Consider the following 9,190-nt stretch of genomic DNA (forward strand, 5'->3'; position numbering starts at 1 on the left):
TTTAATATTTATAGATATAAATATATTTTGATAAAACCATTTGATAACCATGTATTCCCCCCCCCCCCTCTCCCCCTCATAAAACATTTAAAATAGTGAAATAGGGGTCCTAAACTCACTCTAGTAGCATATTCCGAAGCATCCAAGTCATTGCACCCGAAGTTTCGCGCCATTGAGAGGACTTCCGAAACAACTTGAAAGGTATAGAGAGGGTTTGGGAGAGTGTTTGGGATGAGAAAATCAGAAAGCAAGCACCTCTATATATAGTGGTTGTGTGCGTAGCGCACTTCATGCTCGACGTGAAATCGCTTTGTGCCTCTATCCAAAGCTTGCCACGTGTCACACTTCTGATGGTCCACGTCTCCTATTATCTTCGATGAATCCAGATGTCAGGCGTGTACAACAGGAATGACGCGCACCTAGTGTGCACCCTTAAATATAATATAAAAATTCAAATCTTCCTTATATGAATCTTGTTTCTTACCCTCTGTATATATTTGTGTAGCTCTCTACTAGTACTACAACTTTTTTTAAGGTCGTGTTGCCAAATTTTGACTTTCATTTTTAACCCGTATTTTATATTTTTCTAAAAATCGTATCTCCTTCATGTTAACTCCGTTTTTTTTTGACATTTTTCCTTTCCATTTTCACATGCTAGTTTGACGTTAACAGAGTTATTAACGTGGTTGGTTTTTATCTTGTATAAAATCATAACTTATCCAATCATATTCAGATTTTTGCAACACGTATATCCTTGGAATCACTTTATTATGTACTTTCGAAATACACTAACCAGCATAAAAATGATATAACTTTTTGGTTGCTCATTTTTTGTCATATTATTATCATTTAACTGATCATATTTTCCCTTCAATATGAAAAGTTCTATCATTATTATCGGTTGATGTTAATCTCTAGTGACAATTGGTGATGAGAAATTCTCAATTGTTATAGGCCAGAACTGCTACCAAGCCTTGGCCAACCTATTGCCACGCCGTGCCACTCATCAAAAACACGCGTTCCATTTATTCTATGTCACGTCGTGGTACAGAGTTTTTCCCTAAAACTCCATATTTGGTCCCTTAGTAAATATTAAGCTAAACCAATTTGGAATACGGGTGTTACACACGTCTTGGTTGCTAAACGCCAAAATAGTCGTGAATTCTCTCGTCGCCAGGTCGTGGCAGTAACCTTGCCGCATCATGGTTTCGTCATGTTCAACTTAATTCATTAAACTCTTAATCCTTATTTTCAAAGCTCCAAAGCTCATATTTGGATCCATTAAGGCCATGTGTGGATAAAGTTTCCAACTTTATCCCTTCTTTAGCCCCTAGAAGCCTAGATCTAAAACCCTAACTCAAAAATGGGCCAAATGACCTAGAAACTCATGCATGGTTGATTTATGACCAAGATACAAACTTTATGGGACCATAAGGTCCAAGAACTATCATAGATCCTATCCAAGGTCTTGGAGTTGCTTCAAACTCCAAAGATTCATTTCCAAAAGCCAAAAAGGGACTCAATCACATCATAAACAACCTATAGAATGGAAAGGTATGAACTTTATACCTTCTGGAGTCTAAACATTGATTTAGAAGCAGCCTTCAACAACAACAAGTCACACCATAAGCTTGAATCACCCATCCTTCTTCAAAGATCCTTGAAAGTCCAAGAAAACATACTTTCACTATGAACACACATACACACACACTAGGGTTTCTGTCAAAGGGATGGAGACTAGAGTTGAAAGCAAACCCTAGCTATAATGTTGTTTAAATAGGGCTTAAGGCCTGAAGTTAGGGTTTTCTCATTCTTCCGCCGCCATGTCGTGGCCATTGCATGACCATGTCGTATCGATTGAAAATGCACGTTCCTTCATGGAGCACTACCATGTCGTGGTGAACCTTATCAGCACGGCGTGACAACCTTAGATTAAATAAAAATCTTCAAAATTAAAATGGTTGTATCTCAAGAGCAATACCTGGAAATGGATGTTACACTCTTTGTGTGGAACTTTAGGCTTTTGTTCATTTATTTAGACTAGATGTAATACCCGTGTACTACACGGGTTGATTAAAAAATTTTAATATCAATGTGTAACATTAAACATTTTTTAAAGTAATTTTTTTTGAAATATATATAAACAAAATGATGAAAAAGTAAGTAATTCAATCAATACGGTTGACAAAATAATTTATATTCAAAAGTCATTACTTGATCATAATGACATTTATACCTTTCAACATAATGTAGAAAAAGCGGACAAAATTTGTGCAGGTAAAACGTATGGAGCTCACACCACCTGTTGAAACAACTTATGATGATTTCAAGCCACCATGGCGCATAAAAGAACAACCACCTAGCCACAAGAAAATATTTAAACATTAATAAGTTTAAAAACAAAGCAACCACCAAAACTCGTGATATTTTTAGAAATTCACCAACACTCATCCAAAAGCCATAAACATAGGTAAAAGCTTTCAAAGATCAACATATTTACCAAGATTTTTCAGAAAATTTAACAACTTGAATATTGAGGGAAAGCTCCATAAATATATTGCACTTTAAAAGATTATATCCACACCTTTATAATAATTATTCTTTAGTTTTTAAAGTAAATTTGCATTCTCATGCTAATGTTTTTTGATTAAGTAGTTATTATTTAGTTTTTTAAAGTAAAACAACTAACATTATATAAATGTTTAATTTATATTGATTCAAACAAAATGCCGTTATATATAATCAAAATGAATAAATTATATTTTTACAAATTACAAGTCAAAGCTGAATCATAATCATATACTTACAATTTTTTTATAAATTATATCATTAAACAGTTATAACTAAATTAAGTATTCGAATACAATTAACTAAAACTAATTTTTATATTATAAATTATATCATTAAACCATTATAACTAAATTAATATTCAAATACAATTAACTCAAACTAATTTTTATATTATTCAAACTCATATTTATTTAATAACAAAATTACATTAATAACACATTTATATAAATAATAGTAAACAACCGGTTATAATCAATTGAAATTAATTGCTATAATAATATGGCTTAATTACGTTAATAATGTGGTAATAAAATAAAATTGGAAAAAATAAGAAAATGAAATATGGAAACAAAATTACTCTAAATTAATTAGAAAATTACATGTGTCAAGATTAAGGAGAAGGCACCATTTGTCAAAAATATTTTTTTATTAGGATAGATTGTGATGTTGCTATATCTATTTATTGTGGAAGTCATCTTCTTTTGGAATTGACATTTTTATCCTTGGCGATGACTCTCTAAATGCACATATCTTCGAAAGCGATCGATTGTGATTCAGTTGCCCCTTAATCGATGTTTTTCTGGTGTACCCAAGAGCTTATGGATTTAGTTGCTTGGTGGTATTGGTGTTTTCTTTATACATATGTTTTAGTATGATCTAGTTGTAGTAGTTTTGTAACGGGAGTTGATATTTTTTCCTTTTGAAATTGATCAATCCACATCATGTACAACATATTTGTAGTTATGATACAAGTCAGTAAAACGTATATTTTATGTAGATGAATTAATTTTTTAGGCAGAAAATATCATCATTTTTATTTTGTCTGTTGTCTAGCTTCCTACTGGCTTTTTAATTTAATTTTCTTTGTCGTTCAAAAAAATATAATTGATTTATTATATTGTAATGTTTCATTATATTCCAACTCCCGTTACTATATACTCAAATACTCAATACGGTTTATACCATATGTAATATGTACTACTTAATTTATATTTTACAACTGAACATTAATAGTAATACAACATTTTTCTTTCAAATTTGACCTTTCCAAGTAGCTAAATGTTTTTGAATAATATTGGATGAGAGTCTAACTAAGACCACGTATAGAACATTCTGACGAGATTGAGAGTTTCGTTCTGATTTGCATATCTTGTACGTTTGTAAATGTACACATAATTATTCTTAACGAGTGAGAAGTCATACAAAATCAAAACAATCTCTTATCAAACATATACTAGAAGACCAATTTGGGTATTATTCAATTACGACTAGCTTTTCCAACGAACCACAAGCTTAGATGTATTGACTGAAAAGTACTAGCTCCCTAGATAGATCCCATGAATGTTGTGTAATAACTTGCTCCTTTTAAACTTGTTGATATGAAAATTACGAAAAGAAAGTATATTAAGTAAATATTAGCGAACTATAACATTTATATCCTTTTCAACCACTCCAACCCAAAATTTGATCATGGTCTCATGGACTTGTTTGTAACGGTTTCGGCTTGTTGGTATGATATATATCTGTATCTCTATGTATAAATATTAATCTAATATAAAATAACATGATATAAGATGTTCATCTAGTAGTCCAATCTACATCGGCCTTCTAGTATGTGTGAAGACCAAGCAACGTGGTCACACTTGTCAACCCATTGAATATCGACAAGGTCTCTTATCCATCATTATCCTCCCTTCTAGTTAAACGTTTTATGAATCTTCATCGATCCTAATACCTCCTTGGTTGTATATATTTCTTCCCTCTCTTTATATATATGCATTCAAAATAACATTCACAAATTATACCATACAATTCTTCAAGAAAATGAACACCCAAATCTGTAATACCATGGAAGATCATAGCCATGACGCAGAGGAAACACTTTCTCTCTCCGACCTTCATATTAAAGACGATGCCATCGATTCAGAAGAAGTTTCTAAAGCAAATCATAGCTCATCGTCTTCCTCCTCCTCCTCGTCGACTTCATTTGATCAAGATTTTTTGGGGTTTTTCAGCGAAGAATGGAGTCGTGATCCATCTTATAATGCTTCACCTGAAAACTTTATTTTTTGTGGGAAAGTAGTATCTTCCAAAACATCCATTGCCGGAATTAGGAAGACTGAAACCAAGAACCAAGTGAGCCCATTATTTCGGTCAGGTTCTGATTCGTTTAGATTCATGCCCTTGAAAACTGATTCCAAGCCAAGCACTCCGAGGTCAAAGTCATTGCCAAATAGACTGCCAAAATCATCTTCATGCAAGTCAAAGTGGCAGGTGTTTATGTTTGGGTTTGGGTCAGGCAAGTTCCCTACTAAAATGGATATGAGTGACATCAAGACCAGACAATTCCGGCGGAAGAGTACAGTAACCGTGTCTCAATGGGTTGATGACGGCAAGGACGAGTGCGTTGGCCGGAGAAGCGGTAAAAAGGGTTGGTGGCGGTTGGTCGACGTTCTTGGATGTAGCGGTGGATATGATAAGGACACCATGGTGGTCATATAAACCATTGTTAATTAATTTGACCGAGTTTGTGTTCGATTTGATCGAGTATAGGTGCAGTGAACCTCTTTTTTTTTTCTTCTTCTAGTTGTTCGTATAATTATAATTGCAATTTGAGATTATTGGTTTAATTAGATATCTTTGGTGTCACGTGAAATACTGATCTTGCATATTAATTATATCCATTTGTGTAGGGTATCAACTGATAAATAATTCATGATACATCGCATATATATGATTTTGTCAATTTATTCACATACATGTTTCATATATTTTATATAAATATATCTACTCATACACATATTCTTTTCTTATTTATAAAACCACTTATATACTTTATAAATTAGTTACATATTATTTTTATTTTTCACCTAGTATTATTATTATATATTAAAAACTGTTTTGTTTTCTATTATAATTAATTAGTTTTGCTGGAATTAAATTTTTAGTTAATTCACTATGTAAATAGCTAGTTATAAAGAGCCAAATTAAAATCAAAGTTACAACAAAACGGAAGTGAAAAATAGTGAATTACAATAAATTAGAGATTTTATATCAAAAAGAATATCAAATTTAAATAATAAATAATAAACAATAAATAACATAATAAAAGTATATAAACCTGAATATTATATTTTGGTTAAACTCCTGTTTAATTTCTATCCACGTGAAAATGTTCCAATTCGTACAGCGTCCAACCCAACCTAAATCTCAGACCATTTCTTTATCCCATCCAAAAGCCCAAAACAACCACCGACTCAAAATTCCGAGACCCAACAAACCCCCGTGAGCTTAAATTCGATAAATATGAAAAAAAAAAAAAAAAATACAATTCATCTAACTCGTATTTATTAATTTTCAACATTTAGTAAAAAATTAGTAATTTATCAAAATAGTCATGAAATTACAAATTGCATTTGTGAAAATCTCTACAATCTGCAAAAATTGTTTTGGCATTTCAAGGGGAAAATGAAAATAAAATTTATATAAGTGAAAGAATTTTAGAGATTATGAATATGGCCATGGCATAAGAAGCATTGTACTTCATTTGCATATTTAGTTTGATATAGGACTAAGCTTGTAACATTAGCGATAGTTGAACTAAGTGTGTTATGAAGACCAAACATTAAGGACTAAACAAGTAATTTACTCTTATTATTGTTATAAACAAGTGGTAAGTGGTGTTTGGGGTGGTGATACTGATAGCCTCTTGTTATTTCTTACTTCTAAGACCACACGCCAATAGGAGCTGGCATTTCAATTTTCAACGCTTGCGCTTCTAGAATCCTAAGACCGAAATGGAATCCTCTATTTTCTATGTATGGAAATTTAGAAAGGATAATTGATGACCGATGACAGATAATGACGATTGTTTTCAATGTGCTTAACAAGTTTTATTGATCAAAATTAATCAATGGGCTATAAGCATATAAGCCTATAACCGTTTCGTTGTGACAAAAATAGGATAACAAGGCTTGCTAAGGAGTAGACCATCTTTAGACGATTCTCGATTATTATTTTTCAATGAACCTACAATTACGATGTTTTAATAATCATTCACATTTAATTAATTTATATCTCTTTTTCATTGTTGTAAGCTTGGTCATCTAAATATCAAAACCCGATCAATTTTCACCCTTAATTTAAATCGTATTTTGTACTAGTTAAATAGAACTGTCTCCATATCATCCGTGTGAGCTGCGTGGTTCTTATGAATTTAAATATATTGAATTATACACCAAATAGTATAAAAAATATCTCACAAAATCACATGCAATATTTTATATGCACATTATAATTATTTAATTACACATTATATGCGCCACATATTTTTTCCGATTATGTGTATATATACGTGTGTATAATTTTGAAACAAACAAAAGCATACAAGCATGGATATGCATGCAAATGACGCAAGTGATGATGCCGATGATACTCTCTCCCTTTCCGATCTTCAGATTTACAGTGATCCATCTTCTTCATCCGAAGAACCATATAACAGGAATTCATTGTCATCATTTAGATTCACAATCGTCAGCTCCCCCAGACCCGAAAAAGTTGCTTTGTTTGGTAATTTGATTTCTGTACCTGAAAACGATCTGAAACCGCATCGTAAGGCCCAAAAAACTTCAAGATTCAAAACATTTCCGGTGCAGGGGAACGGCAGTTGTTTTGATGATAGTTTGGTTCCTGTTGCGAGGCCACGGCGGATGACCGGGAGTGGCTTCTTGATGTTCGGATTGGGAAAGTCTCCGACGAGGATGGAGCTGTGTGATTTACGGAGTAGGCAAGCTCGTGGTAGTCCAGCAAGAATTTTTCCCATTAATGGTGGTGGTGAAGAAGAGGCGACGCCTCGCCGGAGATCTGGCAACTGGTCTGGTAAATTGTTCGGAGCATGCATTCCTATGCTTTGACTTGACTGTCATGTATGTAAGCAGTCAGTTTGTGTCACATGCAGTGTCTATATCGTATATTGTAATTTTCTGTTTCTATAATGCAGATTAGAATAGTGATTTTTGTTCAATTACAAATTCAGAACACGTTTGGACATATTAATTCTTTTTGAAAACAAAATGATAATATAAATAAAAAGTAATATGTTTTGTATGTTAGAAAAAGGGTTAGAAAACAGAGTTTGGCAATCAAGAAACAGAATTTCTTACGGCTTGTGTAAGTTAGCTAGTCGGTATTGATATTTTTCTTGGCGAGAAATTCAATGTAGGATATTTTGTGCGGACACTTTGGTGTCGTTTGTTTTTTAAGAGTTAAAAGTTTACAGTCTCCGATCACATCTGCAGAAGAAGTAGATTAAACGTTAATCTAAAATATGTGTTTGTGAATAAGAACATACTTCCAGATCTAAAATATAATTAGTCTAAGTTCAAATTTTAAAAAGGACTTCATCATTAAAGTAGAAACTCAAAAACAAGTAAAAATTCCTACAAGAAATAATCATCTCAATTATCACATTCTAGTAACACGAAATGAATCAAATATCCTCTTTTTCCATAGACAAATGTGAAAGACAAAGTTGATGAAATCAATTATTTTATAAATTAAACTAGTGGGTCGCCGATTCTAGAAAAAATTAAACCAGTGGTCGCCGATTTCAGATATTAAACCTTGACAATGAATCTGATTTCATAAATTAAACGTAGAAAAGAACTAATTTCAGGAAAATATTTCATACTTGTGAAGAAGAAGATGAATCTGACGTGCGGCGGCCCTTGTATTGGGGAGAGGCCGCTGATGGTTGTTGACACCAGGGGAGACGTAGGTCACGGCGACAGATAGAAGTTCTTACGCATGCGGCGATGGCAGGGCAAGTGATGCCGACAACTGTGAATAAGAAGGTGCAAGAGATGGAGTCGAGAGTCTACGGAGGAGGAGAAGAAAGTGTAAGAGATGGAGTCGACAGAGGTGGAGAAGAAAGACGTGAGTTTTGTGGGAGTCAATGGCCTGGACGATACTTGTGAAGGACAACGTGTTTTTTTTTTAAATATCACTATGCAGAGGTTGCAGAGGTCGCACAGACACAAGCCCAAATCTGCTCGGTGAAGGGGGCACAAGCATTTTTAGATTTACGGACTTCTAAAAAATCAAAAACTCTTACGTGTCGTTTGCATGGCACACACAAAAAATATCAAGAAGATCTCCAGGAAAAAACAAACAACACTTTTGTGTTTCAAGCATACAACTTTGTTGATTTTAATAAAAGAGTTAGAAAAATGACAAAATATAAATACAAATATTCATCAAGGGAAAATTGCATAATTGTAGTTATAAAACTAAATTATGAAGAAAAAAAATATCCATGTCGCCTTTATCGGAAACGGCAATATTGGCTACCATGCAACTTGAATTGCCTTCGAATAGATCTATATTATGCATGTTTCTTCAA

General features: G+C 33.1%; 1 long non-coding RNA gene across 1 annotated transcript; it reads right to left on the minus strand.

Moving 5' to 3' along the window:
• Positions 1-7,056: 7,056 nt before the first annotated feature.
• LOC145090773 (uncharacterized) lies at positions 7,057-8,821 on the minus strand. The gene is made up of 3 exons (XR_013701756.1): positions 8,480-8,821; positions 7,953-8,081; positions 7,057-7,708 (listed from the first exon to the last, which is right to left on the minus strand). It is a non-coding gene; the product is annotated as an uncharacterized LOC145090773 (long non-coding RNA).
• Between the last annotated feature and the right edge of the window lie 369 nt (positions 8,822-9,190).

This window comes from Lactuca serriola, chromosome 2 (assembly GCF_051521515.1).
Source record: "Lactuca serriola cultivar US96UC23 chromosome 2, Lser_US96UC23_V15, whole genome shotgun sequence".
NCBI classification, from domain to species: Eukaryota; Viridiplantae; Streptophyta; class Magnoliopsida; order Asterales; family Asteraceae; genus Lactuca; species Lactuca serriola.